The sequence below is a fragment of the Portunus trituberculatus genome, chromosome 17 (assembly GCF_017591435.1).
Source record: "Portunus trituberculatus isolate SZX2019 chromosome 17, ASM1759143v1, whole genome shotgun sequence".
NCBI lineage: Eukaryota > Metazoa > Arthropoda > Malacostraca > Decapoda > Portunidae > Portunus > Portunus trituberculatus.
Window position 1 is genome coordinate 16,070,187 of NC_059271.1, and position 16,348 is coordinate 16,086,534.

A 16,348-nucleotide genomic window follows, 5' to 3' on the forward strand; every position below is an offset into this window, starting at 1 on the left:
TTTTCCTTTTTTTATATACAATTTCCATTCACTTTTTTTTTTCCATTTTATCACGTTTCTTCACATTTTACGTTATTTGGGGGTTGATTTGTTCCTCCCCGTTCACTTCCTTAATCTATTTTCATTATTTTAGGGTTACTTCCTATTGTGTCCTTGTATGGCTTATTCCTTGTCTGCCTACATACCCTGCATCCACCTTTTCTTGTTCTGGCTCTGCGTCGTGTCTCTAGTAGTATGGCTTTCCGTCGCCTCGCTTCACCGTATCCCCATCACCTCCCCTTTCCATCCCTCGGCACCATCCCTGTCCCACACTTCCAGTATATTCAAAGTGCATCCCCTCATTGCATTTTCATCCACCATTCTGTTACCATCCTCCTCCTCCTCCTCCTCCTCCTCCTCCTCCTCCTCCTCCTCCTCCTCCTCCTCCTCCTCCTCCTCCTCCTCCTCCTCCTCCTCCTCCTCCATCTACTTCTTTGTCTCGTTTAAATTAATGTGAGTCTGTCTATCCTTACTGTAGGCCTCACTCAACTCAACTCCCTCCTGTTCCGTGTCCCTTACCGCCTTTCTACTCTTCTGCCATCCTATTCTCTTGCCTTCCCTGCCTGCTGTGCCTTCTCCCTTCCCCCATTCTCCCTCTCCCTCTCTCCCCCTCTCCCTCTGTGTCTCCCTACTCTCCCATGCGACTCAGTATTCACGTCCTGCCGACTTGCATTTCTCAGCAGTGTACCCTCGCCTCCGTGTCCGTCTCTGTCCGGCTCATCTGTCAAGTGTTTGCCTGCCCATCGCAATTCATTACTGCACTCCGCCCATCTTGTTAAGAGTCAGTAATAATTGTAGCACTGCTTCTGCCACCAACACATTATTATTATTATTATTATTATTATTATTATTATTATTATTATTATTATTATTATATATGTGGGTGGGTCAGTATGTATATGCATGTGTTTGTCTGTCTGTCTGTCTGTCAGTTAGGAAGTTATTTCCACAATTTATCGACGAATTTCTGTAAAAGTCTATGAAAAGATTGGTTTGCGGCTGAAGGACAGTTGATTAGATTTTGAGGCGGATCCGGATATTTATTCGGATCATAATTATTTTTTTTTTCTGAAACTTCCCGAAGATTTTCCTCTTTTACGGGACCTCTCTTGTTGACGTACCCGTAGCAAGGTATCTCCCTGGATGTTGTTGTTGTGATAACGCTAGTCATCAAACAGTATTCAAGCTGAGTATTTATAGTCCAGCATGAAGTATTGTGTATTGATTTGAGTAGTGTTAGTTTCACTGATGCGATTCGTCTCGTTGTGGTCCTCGTGGCCCGTCCCCATCTTATCTTGTGCGCTCGCCTCGCATCCTGTGGTGTTCCTTTGTTTCAGCCATTCACTAAACACAAATATCTTTGCATGTAGTTGTTATGCTTTTTTTTTTATAGTTCTTTCTTTTTCTTTTCCACCTAAAGTGTTCTTGACTTAACACAGGTAATAATTTGCTCGTGTTTGTGTGTGCACAGGGTATATTGGAGCTTGTTTTCAATGGTTGTAAGCGTTTATAGTGGTGGCCTTGTATGCCTCTCCCTGCCTATGTAGTGCACCACCTGGCACATACACTGGCTACAATATTGTCAGGTGGACTGCCTGCAAACACCAACTCGTGATGGCTTCATATCAGCCTTAGCCTCCTGCCTGACATGGGGGTCACGCTGCCTCCTCCCTCGTGTGCTGGATCAAACATTACCTGGCGTCTAAGAACCATGTAACTTTTCACACACACACACACACACACACACACACACACACACACACACACACACACACACACACACACACACACACACACACACACACACGCACGCACGCACGCACGCACGCACAGAGCCAACAGAGCCAACATAAACCACATGTGTGACCTCTCAGTTAGTCCAAGTGGATGGGAAGATGGATAATGGTGTGCGGCGGCTATCGGGAGCCCAACTCCTGTTGTTGCTGGGATATAGGCCACCTGCCTCATTCCTGTTTCTTTTCTGGCTGTATACTCCCTCTCCCGCCATGCACACTATTCTGTCTTGGCCTTCTTCCTCCTTTTCTTCCTACCGTTTTTCCTAATTCAGCTCTGTCTTCTTTCTTTCTTTCTCAAGTTCTCTCCACGTTCGTTTGTGAGTAGAAAGTATGACTTTCAGCACCCACAGTGAGGCGCCAATTGCATAGCAGTGTTTGTTCCTGCCACTGAGCGCCTCCAACGTTCTATCTCTCATTATGATGGGGCGTAGCATGGTGTTGTGAGTAAATGTGGGATGGGGTGGGGGTTATGTGTAAGGGTGAGTGCGGTTGTGCACTCGTCCTCCGTATATGAGGTGATGAGGTATAGCGTGCGATGGACAGACATGCAAGGGTACCTCTCCGAGCTTCGCGATTCTTCACTTCCTCGTGCCTTACGTCCCTGAGTGAGCGTCGTGTACGTCCCCCAGTTTGGATGCTCTTCCGGTCGTCATCTACGGTAACCGTCTGCCGGAGGGACCTTGAAGGAAACAAAAATCAGTATTGGTAGGGTGTCTGCTCAGGGGAAAGGTGAGGGTCTTGGCTGCTTCACTCTTTGTCGAGGTTACTTAGTCGCAGTGTGGAAGGCGTGCTATCTCTCCCCGTCCTTGTTCTGCGTTGTATGTGCTGCGAATGCTGTTGTGGGTTTGAGGTGTATTTTATCATGTTTCAGAGAGATCCATGCCAGATGTTGAGCTCCATGCTGAGTTCTGTTTCAGCTTCTTTTTTTTTTTTTTTTTTGTGTTGTGTTACGATTCTCTGCATCTCCCTAGTTTTTGCCTGGAAAGGTGTTTATAGGAAAAATTAAGGCAGTAAATCTTGAGTAAATATTAGTAGGTGAAGGTGAGTAAAACAAAGAAATTTTAAGTTTGGGAGGCTAGCGAAGAGGTGGAGAGGTGGGAGGGTGGCCCGCCAGAGCACCATAAATCAAAAGTACTAAGTGGGAACGACGCGAGATGAAGTGCGTCCGACAAATGAACCAAGACCACAGCAACATTTGCAGCGAGGCACGCATTACCCAAAGTGAAGCGACCTCGTTGTCATGTATAAGGTTATTAGAATGCTGTCTGGGGAGGTAGTAAGCTTCCAGCAGGGCCAGCCCTAGCATAGCAATAAGGGCGACTGACCCGCTGCACGTAGCTTCCCCACCATCGCCCGTGTTAACGAGGGGTCGCACCAGCCGCCGCCGCCAGTACCTCCTGGGGCGGGGACCGGGGCGAGGCAGACTCCAGGAGCTGTATGCCCGCCCGCCGAACTCCCGACGGAGCAGGCCACAGGTACAATCGTTCCTTGAATTTAAATCGGTTTGAAGTGACCTGAATTTTAATTCTTTGAGATGATGTGAACGAATGAACGAGGGTGGGCCTGTTGAGTATATTTTCTTGGCTCCAGGTAGGGCGGCACCGTTGAGTGACTTCTGGCACTGTGTGTTACACTGGTGTTGAATAAGGGATGCATTGATTGTGTCTTAATCTGTCTACCTTGGTCAGTATATCTCTAAAACAAGTACGTATTGTCACCACCAAAGGAGGTTACTCGTCAGGACTCGAAAATCAGATCGTAAACTAAGCAAACAATAACCAGTGACGAGTGGAGAATATCCTTTGTCGCCAGGCGGGCCTTGGCCGGCAGGGGCCGCTGACCGTATGAAGGAACTGGGCGAACCGAGACTTGGGCGTGTGCTCACTCGCCCAGGGAGGAGCATCGCATGAGGGGGAGCACCCGACATACTCTCCCCGCCCCCATCCCCCCGTCCCCTGTCCCCATCCTTTCAGCACACAGCATCACTGGTCAATGGGGAGAGAGGAGGCCTCGTGGGGCACCCACTTGTGGTTCACCGTAGACTCTACCACTTAGAAAATAGATTCACCAGATTATCAGGTTTTCGGTCAGCGGCAGATTATGAGCTACTGTGTGAAGGATAATTAATAATGTGATATAATATTCCTTGAAATAACCTCTTACCCACTGCATCGCACAAGATAGAAATAAACACATGTACTTCGTATACTTTCCCGCAAAGGAGAAGGAATGTCATAGAATATATAATGGTCTCCAAGACCGCATTTAGAGAGGAAGTGTGAAGCCAAGTAAGGGAAGGAAAGAGGTGAAGTGAGGCTCTGGAGCGCGCCGCCACCACCGCCGCCGCCGCTCTCAGTGGATACAGTATTGAGTAGCCCAGCCAGGCAAGTCTTGGCCTCGTTGACCAGCTGGGCGTGGAGCAGCTTAATGGCCCCAGCCCCAACACCCCTCTCCCCGTTTCTCACTGTGCTGTACAAACCCCTACACACACACACACACACACACACACACACACACACACACACACACACACACACACACACACACACACACACACACACACACACACACACACACACACACACACACACACACACACACACACACACACACACAGAACTGCAACAGGAGCAACAATACTTATGACAATAGATCAACAGCAGTAATAATGATGAAAATTATTTTATCATACTGTAATGATAATGATGGTGATTGTAATAATTGTTGTTTTGATTGAGTAATAATATTGATGATAATAATAATAATAATAGTAATAATAATAATAATAATAATAATAATAATAATATAATGATCTTTAGTAATGATAGTAATAATAGGAATGACATAATTATATTATTAGTATTATTATAATGACAGCCAGAGCAACAGTGATAATGAAAGCCTTAGCTCACGACAGAGTGGTAGTGAAGTGGCCGCGGCAGGAGGCTTCTCAAGTCATGGGAGCAGGGAGCGACGGATGTTAGGCCTGCCGTCAGAGGAGTGGTGGTGGGGACGGGGACGGGGACGGGGACGGTCGGGCGGCGGACAGCGAGGAGTGAGAGTTTGGGTGAGGCGAGGCAAGGGGCGGTCGTAGATCAGGAAGGGCAAGTTAGTGGGCGGCCGAGCAATTACGGTGTGGGCCATGATGAAGTGTGGAGGTGGCGGCGGCGTGTTAGGGGATGATGGAGGTTGAGGGGCCTCCCCTGGCGGGCGAGTGTTGAAGTGGGCGCCGCCCTCTTCCTGCCCGCCGCCCTGTGGCCCGCCCCTCTCCTCACCTCTTGCATACAAACATTCGCATTCTTCATTTTGCGCCCCATAATATGTGCCCTTTCATACGATTTTCTCGCCGTGTATTGTAACCTGATATAATGAGGTGTTCAACCCGCACCTCCCACGGGTGGTCGCCGCCCGTAGAGTTTCATAGTGGTGGCGTCGATAATCTAGTTTTGGGCAGTAACACTTGCGGGTTCTTTCCTGAAGGATCTCAATGATTCTTGGAACTCTATAGTATCTTATTCCACTCGTCCATCGCATTAAGACAGTCTCATTATTCTCAGTTAAAGATCTGTAAATTGACACTTAACATGGATGTACGCTCAGCAGACCCACCTAGTGCTGTACTAAGTGTAGTGTTAATTTGTTCACATTATTGGGGAACGAGGTATTGTGTCACATGGGAGTGTTGGAAGCGGCCTGCCAACCAACAGGTCCTTTGCTACTCGCTTCTCCATGCGTCATCATCCCCGTCAGGCCACCCTCTACTTAACATCTCCCCACCTCAATACATCTTACTTTAACATATTTGAAACCTAGGTTTTTGTTGAGAAAATCCAGCATCCTTTTGTATGGTGACTCGTGCTCACACCACATCTAAGTGGACGGTGTAACAAGTGGAAGATGATACAGAGGAAAGGTAGTGGAATGCTAGGAATGATTGAGTGACGGGTAGTGGTGGTCGGAGCATGCTTACCTCGAGGGCTTCCCAAACCTCCCGCTAGTGGTCTGCCATTTGGGATTCATCGTCATATTTCCCCGCGAGTCGTCAGCCGCCTGTTGCTCCTCAGGTGTTTTTTACCCACTGTCTCTGCTGTCAGGGTGAGTGTCGGAAAGGGAGGCTGCGTGACGGAGACGATGTTTGTGTGATAAGGAGAAACCCTAATGTAAGACTCGGCGCCGCCAGCCGACTGTGACGGGGTGCTGTTCCTTCCTCGACGGAGTAAGTAGACAAAACAAACAGGAGGTGGTTGACGGGACCTGCCAGGGCAGGCATCTGTTTATGTTGGCTTGTAAACATTGACGTTCAGACCTAAATGTTTACCCCAATAAAACGCGTGTTTGCACCTTTTTCCCGTATACTGCCGAGAGTTTTTCCCTCATGTTCTCACAACATAGTCACGTCTCGCCTCGTCCGTCAAGTTACCTTTAACCTGTACATGCGTCCCGTCGCTGCTTTACAGCTTGTCCGTCTTCGCGTCTGTTGGCCTCATCACTGTGATTGTGATTCTCTTCAATCTTTCATTCTCTTTTCCTCTTCTTTTAAGTCAAACCATCTCTGCATGTGCCGGCTCCTGCTGCGTCCTGCCTCGCGGCCTCCACTACCATCAGCACATTTCGCTATTTCTTCATGCCTCCACTCGGCCTGTGTTCGTGTCCTGATTGCCGTGCGTGGCGTCCCTCCCTGCTCCCTCGTAACGTTGGGTTATTGCGGTCAAGACTACGTGGAGGGACTGAGAGCCAGTAGAGGCGATGGAGAGGGAGGACAACCCGACTCCCCCTTCACCGGTGGAGTTCTTTCACTTGTTTTTATTCCTCTGTTTGGAATTACAAAGACGCACATCACACGCGCCTTTCGTTCAAGTGAAAGCATTCTCACTGAAGGTTTGCTTCATTACGTAATGTCGACGGATATCAGATGTATCGTGTATTCTCCGGGTACGCACAGTACCTGTAATATGGAGAGGACGCTAAAAAAAAAAAAAAATAATAATAATAATGCCGCTACTAGAAAGTGTGTGTGTGTGTGTATATATATATATATATATATATATATATATATATATATATATATATATATATATATATATATATATATATATATATATATATATACACACAGAGAGAGAGAGAGAGAGAGAGAGAGAGAGAGAGAGAGAGAGAGAGAGAGAGAGAGAGAGAGAGAGAATCCTAAGAGGGTTAATTGATTTAGTTTCGGAGGTATCTTGATACTCTCGTAAAAATGTCATTGTAGAGTAGAAAGATAATCAGGCAGAGTATTCCAGAGTTCATTAGTGAAAAATAAAAGATGAAAGGGTTCAGAAAACACGTATGGTATTTATGTGTAGGACATTTTGTTGTGAGGAGCGAGTAGAGTTTTTGCATCGCTGTAGCTCGTTTGACAACTTAAGCTGCCCTCTTCACATGTGCAGCTCACCAGGGTGTTGCGGACCATAGAGTTGATTCGTGAATTCTGTCAGCAGTGGGGGATTAACGATGGCTTCGTGCTGTGTGTGGTGCATGGTCGTGGCCGCGGCATTTGTCGTGCACCTGTGATCCATTGTACACCAACATTTGCCACTGATGTCATTCCCCTCTCCACGTCATAGTCAACTTTTTTGTGTTTACGTTGCAACTGTTTCACCTTTGTCACGTTGCATTCACTTTTTCCACTTATTACTTTTACTTTTTTTCTGTTCCTAGCGTAAGATAGACATTTATTAATCAAAGCAGAGAGAGAGAGAGAGAGAGAGAGAGAGAGAGTGTGTGTGTGTGTGTGTGTGTGTGTGTGTGTGTGTGTGTGTGTGTGTGTAATTCACTTCGGTCGCCTGCTGGTCATCCAGCCAGTCTTCCCCATTACGGAGCGAGCTCAGAGCTCATAGACCGATCTTCGTGTAGGACTGAGACCACAACACACTCCACACACCGGGAAAGCGAGGCCACAACCCTCGAGTTACATCCCGTACCTATTTACTGCTAGGTGAACAGGGGCCACACATTAAGAGGCTTGCCCATTTGCCTCGCCGCGCCGGGACTCGAACCCGGCCCTCTCGATTGTGAGTCGAGCGTGCTAACCACTACACTACGCGGTGTGTGTGTGTGTGTGTGTGTGTGTGTGTGTGTGTGTGTGTGTGTGTGTGTGTGTGTATGTGTATGTGTATGTGTGCGTGTGTGTGTGAATAGAAAGATAATCAGGCAGAGTATTCCAGACTTTATTAGTGAAAAAGAAAAGATGAAAGGGTTCAAGAAACACTTATGGTATTTATGTGTAGGATATTTTGTTGTGAGGAGCGAGTAGAGTTTTGTGTGTGTGTGTGTGTGTGTGTGTGTGTGTGTGTGTGTGTGTATATATATATATATATATATATATATATATATATATATATATATATATATATATATATATATATATATATATATACACACACACACACACACACACACACACACACACACACACACACACACACACACACACACACACACACACACACACCGCGCAGTGTAGTGGTTAGTACGCTCGACTCACAATCGAGAGGGCCGGGTTCGAGTCCCAGCGCGGCGAGGCAAATGGGCAAGCCTCTTAATGTGTAGCCTCTGTTCACCTAGCAGTAAATAAGTAAGGGATGTAACTCGAGGGGTTGTGGCTTCGCTTTCCCGGTGTGTGGAGTGTGTTGTGGTCTCAGTCCTACCCGAAGATCGGTCTATGAGCTCTGACCTCGCTCCGTAATGGTGAAGACTGGCTGGGTGACCAGCAGGCGTCCGAGGTGAATTACACACACACACACACACACACACACACACACACACACACAATAATGTCCTGGTATATTTGGTTTGGAGGGAAAGGCTTTGTGTTCAGCGCACCGAAGTTGTCAATGTGAGATCATGTTGGAGTCTGTCCAGAAGTTCACCTTTCCGTCTCTGTTTTGAGGTGATGGAGTGGTTAAAGGTTTATTGCGTGTTGCCCCTCAACACGCTGTGACAGCCGGAGCGTCAGGGATGGACCTCTAGTAGCGTGACATGAAAAATATTGTATGCCATCTAGACTTGTAAGAATTCATCCAATGGATTATTTGAGAAGTATCATACTCGTGTGTGTGTGTGTGTGTGTGTGTGTGTGTGTGTGTGTGTGTGTGTGTGTGTGTGTGTGTGTGAGTGCGTGCATGCATGTATGCTAGTGTACAAGTGCACTCTGTTTTAGTGATGGAGCGTGGTATGGAGGTTGGTAAGGTGATGTTGGTGTGTTAGTAGCAGAAGAGGGGATGAGTGGTGCCTGGTTATCGGGAGTAGCGGCATGGCATGGGACAGGTTTTCTGAGCATGGGGGCGGATATGGAATGGTATTTTCGCGTCCACTCCAAACAGGGCGGAACATCTACGATGCAGGAATGTTGTCCATCCACCACCACAGACTGGCCCACCTCCCGCCTCCCGCTTCCCGCCTCTTGCCGTCTGCAGCCCTCCACCGTCGCCGCCCGGCCCCATTGACAAATGATCTGCTTCCCCGCCATGCTGTTTTGTCTGTGGTGTATGTAGGGTCTCCCTCTCACTACTTGAGGCACTGTGGAGGTTATATTGCCACGGCAGGCAACACGGAGCCGCGCTTCACCATCCTGAGGACTGTCTCGAGTATTGATACATACTTATGCACAAAAAACGCTAGAGTGTAGCACGTCTGTGCTATCTTGCTGCTAGATAGTTAAACCCACGTTGGCTTATAACCGCTCGCATCCTTCCTCTCGCGCACGTATACACTCCAACCCCCACCTTCCCTCCTGTCTGCCATCTCTCCCTCTCCCCTCCCTATCCAACCACCATCGCACACAGAGGCGTGTGAGGCGCTTATCTTGACGTTCCAGCGTAAAATACGAGTACAGAGAGACATGTAAATGATTGTGATACAGCCAAAGAGAAAAGCTTTAATAACTTAAAACCTCTCAGTCCGTCCCTGGGGCGCTGCATGCACAGCCTCCAAACAACATTTGTACACTTTATTACTTCTAAAATGTAACTTTTTAAGCTTAGTCCTCAGTTTTCCATTTCGCTTCATGACCTGCGGCAGTGGATGATGCTTCGACAGCAACGGGACTTTGCAAGACCCGCTACCCTTCCCCGCCGGGTCATGCAGCGCCCTTCGCCGCCCACACCAACACAGACCGAGTCTGCACAAATTGCACAGCATAGCCACTAATACATTTGCATTTTCTTTTATCAGTTTTGAAACAAATTTTTCTTCGCAACAGATGCCAGTGAACAATCATACAGGACATCACTTCTGCTCCTCAGGAGAGAGAGAGAACGAGAGAGAGAGAGAGAGAGAGAGAGAGAGAGAGAGAGAGAGAGAGAGAGAGAGAGAGAAGTAAATAGTGGTGATGCACGGCTTGCAGGCTGCGCCTGCTGGATTGGTGCAGAGAGGAACAGCTGCGGTGCTCGCCTGTCCTCACCTCATCTAAACGTCTGAAAAAAAAAGAAAAAAAGGAATAAAAAGTTTTATGTGCTATATTTTGATGACTTGCTTATCTTGTGGTCAGTTGTGCCTAGTTTCATTTTAGATGTAGCGCACCTCGCCACATGGATTTACGTTTTTATAACATGTGAATAGCGACAAACTACAGCCTGTAAACCAAGATAAGGTAAAACTCTTTTTGTACCGCTATCCATCCCAATTTATCCCCCAAAAAGGTGCTGGATAGCTCGGGTGTAGTGCTCGGCTCTCAGTGCTGAGTTTGATCCTGAAACACGTCGGGATCTTGGTGAGACGGACAACGTTGTCTGTCACCCTACCAGGGCTGTATGGCCTTGGCTACCTCTCTCTCTCTCTCTCTCTCTCTCTCTCTCTCTCTCTCTCTCTCTCTCTCTCTCTCTCTCTCTCTCTCTCTCTCTCTCTCTCTCTCTCTCATGTAATAACTTTTTTGTATCTTCCTTATCGCATTTTCATCTCCTTCTCTTTTTAAAAACAAGGAAGAAAAACATTCAGATTGCTGGCTTATGTATCTGTCCATGAAGAATTGATATAAAAAATAGAGAAATGCGTGCTTGGATTATCTGATAGAAGTGGGAGAAAAAAATTTAGTTGTGAACTCTTTTATCATAGGAGATCAAATCATTCTAATGTTTGTTGATTCTTGATTTAGATAAATGGTACAAAAACAGGTACTGCTTGAAAACGTTTCCTGGCTCAAGTTGAAATGTACGTAATCGTAAGACTAATAACACTCCACGCCATCTCTCGGCCGACAACAGCGACACAGCCTTGCCGAGATGAAAAGTCAAGGCACAAAACATGTTATTACATCTCATTGTTGAAAAATGGCCAAGAAACAGTAAGAATGAAAAGCCTAAACAGGACTGTGACACATGCACGCTCTCTCTCACCACTTTCCTCATATCCTCCCCTCCATCGTTGCTATTCACACTCGCTCTTTCTTCACCCTTACACTCCCTTTCGCCCTCAAACTCCCAGTCCTCACACCTCACTCACACCCCCTCTCCTTACGTCACCCCAGCTCATCCTCCAACCCTCCCTCACTCTTACACCCAAGCTCTGTCACATCCATTCCCGATTTTCCCTTGCGCGCGCGCACACACACACACACACACACACCCGGTAGCTCAGTGGTTAGAGCGCTGGCTTCACAGGCCAGAGGACCGGGGTTCGATTCCCCGGCCGGGGGGAGATATTTGGGTGTGTCTCCTTTCACGTGTAGCCCCTGTTCACCTAGCAGTGAGTAGATACAAAATGTAAATCGAGGAGTTGTGACCTTGTTGTCCCGGTGTGTGGTGTGTGCCTGGTCTCAGGCCTATCCGAAGATCGGAAATAATGAGCTTTGGGCTCGTTCCGTAGGGTAACGTCTGGCTGTCTCGTCAGAGACTGCAGCAGATCAAACAGCGAAACACACACACACACACACACACACACACACACACACACACACACACACACACACACACACACACACACACACACACACACTTCTCCAGTACGCCTACATGTCTCCCACGCAATATTTTCCCAGTCTCACTATCCCCAATCACACTGGCACCCACTCTCTCTCTCTCTCTCTCTCTCTCTCTCTCTCTCTCTCTCTCTCTCTCTCTCTCTCTCTCTCTCTCTCTCTCTCTCTCTCTCTCTCTCTCTCTCTCTCTCTCTCTCTCTCTCTCTCTCTCTCTCTCTCTCTCATATGGCAGAGGATCATCGTACCTCACTCATACACATACAAACCCCACAATTTATTTACTCATTTGTATGCATATTGAACCACCATCACCATCAGTCCCCCTTTCAAGGTTCAGCTGATCAGTGTTTCGTATTAGCTCATCTCTTAGTCACCCTTTCCCCGCGTCCCCTCTCCCTCATTCTCTCCCCCACACACCATTGTTTCTTTGTCAGTGTTTTTGTGTCCGCTTCCCTCCCCCTCACACCACTCTCTCCCTCACTACTTCCTCTTCCTTCAATCTCTCTCTCTCTCTCTCTCTCTCTCTCTCTCTCTCTCTCTCTCTCTCTCTCTCTCTCTCTCTCTCTCTCTCTCTCTCTCTCTCTCTCTCTCTCTCTCTCGTTTCCTCTCCCTGCATTCCTCATTCTCTCATGACTTCCTCTTTACAGTGAAATATCTTCTTCCCTCACGCTATCAGTTTCCTTCCTCTTCTCCTTTCACATTCTGCGCAAGCATTCCTAATACTGTTCCGTAATGGTTTTCCTTCTTTTCCATTTCCTCCTCTTCTATATTTCTCTTTCTTCCTTTCCTTCTACGCTCTGTTACGTCTCTTCATATTTGGTATTTCTCTCTCTCTCTCTCTCTCTCTCTCTCTCTCTCTCTCTCTCTCTCTCTCTCTCTCTCTCTCTCTCTCTCTCTCTCTCTCTCTCTCTCTCTCTCTCTCTCTCTCTCTCTCTCTCTCTCACACACACACACACACACACACACACACACACACACACACACACACACACACACACACACACACACACACACACACACACACCTGGTAGCTCAGTGGTTAGAGCGCTGGCTTCCCAAGCCAGAGGACCGGGTTCGATTCCCCGGCCGGGGGAGATATTTGGGTGTGTCTCCTTTCACGTGTAGCCCCTGTTCACCTAGCAGTGAGTAGGTACGGGATGTAAATCGAGGAGTTGTGACCTTGTTGTCCCGGTGTGTGGTGTGTGCCTGGTCTCAGGCCTATCCGAAGATCGGAAATAATGAGCTCTGAGCTCGTTCCGTAAGGTAACGTCTGGCTGTCTCGTCAGAGACTGCAGCAGATCAAACACTGAAACACACACACACACACACACACACACACACATATTACTCTTTTCTTCACTCCACACCACCTGTTTTCTTTACCCTCGGTTCTCCTTTCGGCCTCCTGGCACGTAACAAGTCTCCGCGGGTGGACGTCACGCCCTTGGGAGCTCGTGGTGGGGCCGCTAACACGCCGTCGGCAGGAGGCACCTCAGTATTCGTTGTTCGGAGTGAAGGGAAATAATGGGTTGTTGTCGGTACGTGAGGGCACAGCTGGTGGGTCTTGAGGACCGGGTGGACTGTCACGTTTATTATTATGTGTTAGGTGTTCAAAGGGGCAGACACCTGAGGGGAGAAGAGGGGAAGAAGGTCAGGGCAGGGAGAGTGAAGACAAAAGTCAATATTAGGGGACCCAGAAGGTCTTGGCTTGGGTTCACTCCCTCTATTTTGACAAGTGATATTTAGTGTTCCGTAAAAACCCTTGGCACCTTCGGATTTGATTGTTTGTCAGAGGATTAAATGTTGATACGAAGGGTTCACGGTGGGGGATCCCTTGTCGCGGGGAGGAGGAGAGGAGAGAGAGGAGCTCGAAGGGGAGAAAGGAAGAGGGTGAAGTGGAGAAGAAGAATTGATAAAAAAAAAATAGGGACGGGAAAGGGGAGGGATAGGAGAGGAGAGGAGAAATGAGTGGTAAGAGGTGAGTATAGGAGGAACAGGAGGTGGTGAAAGGTGAACGAGGAGGTCGCATGAGGCAGGAGTGAGAAAGAAGGAGAGCGTGGAATTCCTTCTCTAACGTGAAGTGTTTTCAGTATTGTAAGAGTGTTTGATGTAACCTTGTGTGATTGGCAGGTATTAATTGATGTTTTCTTTCTTGCAGGTATGTAATGTTGTTCTCATTGTGTGCCAGAGTGTTAGCATCAGTGAGGTGAGCTGCTGCTGGTGTGTGTGTGTGTGTGTGTGTGTGTGTGTGTGTGTGTGTGTGTGTGTGTGTGTAAACATTATATCCTAATCACATCTTCTGTCGTCTGATTTCGATAGTTCTCGAATAAATTTTCAGTGAAAGAGAGAGAGAGAGAGAGAGAGAGAGAGAGAGAGAGAGAGAGAGAGAGAGAGAGAGAGAGAGAGAGAGAGAGAGAGAGAGAGAGAGAGAGATGAACACTAACCATTTATAGTCAGAGACATAGTGATTAGTTGTACCAAGAAGTTGAGGCTGATGTCGGTTCTTGGTTACTGGTTCTTTGCACCTTAATGACTTAATGTTCAGGGCGAGGGGAGGCTGCCTGGCCTTCCTGATTTGCGATAACTAGTCTGTAAATGATTACATCGTTTTTATTGTGCTATTGTATCTTGATTTATATCCTTTAATGAGTAATATTGAAGTATAGTCATGCTATTTATTTATTTATTTTTTTATGTGCAGCGCTATGAGACCGTGTTAGTTAGTGCACCAGTCAGCCTCTTCAGGAGATGACTTAGAGACACTTCCTGTGTGTTTTGTATACTGAATGATACTGAGGGCAACGACGACGAGTATTGAGCAATCTTAACATACAGCAACAGCAAACTTCTTAGCCCTTATAAGGCTTGTTGTGTTGAATGGTCACTGTAATGGAGCAATGGGTTTTGAGTCAGACCATCAGTCCTAACCATTAGCACCAATCTGTCGTGTGTCTTAAAGTGAATTAGAAAGATCAACACGTGCGCCAGGTGGGTGTTATAAGAACATAAGAAATAGGAGTTACAAGAAGCAGTCAGCCCTACACGCAGCAGTCCCCTCTATGAAACACTTCCACCCATCGTTCTCTTCCGTAGATTTCTCTCATCTAATAAAGCTCCCTAAGGACTCAGCACTACTAAACTCATTGTTGTGTCCATTCCATTCACGTGCCACTGTATTTGAGAACCAATTTCTTCCAGTTTTTCCTCGTTTTTAATTAATCATCAGTGGGCGGCGAGACCTTCAGTGCGTGTCACCACAAACACACATGCCCAACCATCACGAACCGTTCAGTGTTCCGCCACCGCGGACCATTAAGACAACAAACGCAAACCACACATTAGTCATCACATCAAGAAGTAATCGCAAATAAGCTCGGACTAGGATAACGTATGGAGTTCGTGGAGAGGGAGGGGGGAGTTGAGTGTGTAGCGGCTCATTGGTGTGTGCCATAGGGATACCTGTTGCTCGCTGACCTCACACCCTCCCCCCATCCAACACCCTCCCACCCTGCCTCGGACTCCAGATGTACTGCCTCATTAGTCACCGTCACTATGCACCGTGCATCTACATACCTCATAACAGTGAATTGTGCAACTCTATACTGAATGTTACGTGTGTGTGTGTGTGTGTGTGTGTGTGTGTGTGTGTGTGTGTGTGTGTGTGGGTGGGTGTGTGTGTGTGGGTGGGTGGGTGTATGGCAAGGGGGATCGTGGTGCTATAGGTGGAGTGGCTGGGTGTGGTGGTGTAGGTGGAGTCGTTTAGGCATGGTGGTGTGGGTGGTCTGGCTGGACGTGGTGGTAGTAGGGTTGGAGTGGCTGGGACTTGAGGCGCCTACAATGTGGAGGGAGGTTTAAGGAGGTAGAGGGGTGGAAAACTGGAGTTGGGTTGTGGGGTGGAGGGAGTGACAAGCTTTCCTGTGCAGCATCAAAACTTGTTGCGCAGTCTGGAGGGAGAAGGAAAAAATCAATGAATAAATGATAACAGGTGAACATTAACCGTTGCTTGAAACACAGTGAACCGAAACGCTTTCCCAGAAGGAAATTAAGCTATTTGTTTTTGTGATGTTGACAGCGGTGAAACTAGTGGTATTCTTTTTTTTTTTGTGTGTGTGTGATTTGTTGTTTAATACACATGAACAGATATCTCACAAAGGCTTAAATGCCTCGTATCAAAGTTTGCAATAGGGCAGTGTCCCGCCTGCTCGCCATCCAGGCGCTTGGGGTAAATAGTGAGTGGAGATGCGCCACAGGATGCCTGTCGTCCTGAGTGGTAGAGTTATGGCCATGGTCTGTGCTGTGGACCGCGACGTAGTGCTGCTCTAGAAGCGGAGCAGTAGCTTGGCCCAATCCTAGTGGCTCGATCATGAGAAACGCTTTGTAAAAAGTAAATCTTGCAACATGGCTTCAAAGAATGAAACCCGTTTGAAGATCTTTGTGTCATTACACATCCCAACCACCACTTAATACCGGCCTGTTTTTTTTTCAGTTCTTATCTTTGTGTTATTTTTTTCTTTTGTTTTTACTAAGACACAAAAAGACAAAACTTTAATGTTTGTTGTTG

At 47.3% G+C, this 16,348-nt stretch overlaps 1 protein-coding gene and 1 non-coding gene across 3 annotated transcripts in view; both read left to right on the forward strand.

The window, feature by feature from the left end:
• Window positions 1–16,348, forward strand: part of LOC123504761 — a 229,214-nt gene that overhangs the window by 131,400 nt on the left and 81,466 nt on the right. The gene's annotated exons all lie outside the window — the stretch shown is intronic.
• Trnag-ccc lies at window positions 12,809–12,881 on the forward strand. Its single transcript has one exon. It is a non-coding gene; the product is annotated as a tRNA-Gly (tRNA).